Raw genomic sequence first — 479 nt, 5'->3', positions numbered from 1 at the left:
GCCTGCTAACCAGATGGCTGGCGGTTCAAACCCACCAGCCACTCCTCGGAAGGAAGGTTGGGCAATCCTACTTCTGTAGTGATACTGCCTCGAAAACTCGAGGGGTCGCTATGAGTCGGGGCCGACTCGCCGGCACATAACAACAACAACAACAGTTAACAGGAACTTATAGAGGGAAATTGACTTTTCAGCTGAACAGATTCCCAGGTTGGCAGATCCATAGAAAACAGTTTAATTTAGTAAGAACTGAGTGAAATTCAGTCATTCAGCTTGGGACAAAAAAAGCGATATTAATTTCTCTCTTATAGTTTTAAAACTCTTTTTTTTTTTTTCCCCCCTGAGTGGACCCTTGTAGCTGTTGTAATGGATAGATTATTAATTTATTCAATTTACTGGCTGCAATTCAATTTTGTTTGTAAAGTTTGGGCAAGCTCATATGCTAAAGTAATTAATTCCTCAGTGAAAGCAGCTTTGCAATC

This window comes from Orycteropus afer, unplaced genomic scaffold (assembly GCF_000298275.1).
Source record: "Orycteropus afer afer isolate SDZICR_OR568_19922 unplaced genomic scaffold, OryAfe1.0 scaffold00080, whole genome shotgun sequence".
In the NCBI taxonomy this organism is placed as follows: domain Eukaryota; kingdom Metazoa; phylum Chordata; class Mammalia; order Tubulidentata; family Orycteropodidae; genus Orycteropus; species Orycteropus afer.
This window is presented reverse-complemented; position numbering follows the sequence as displayed.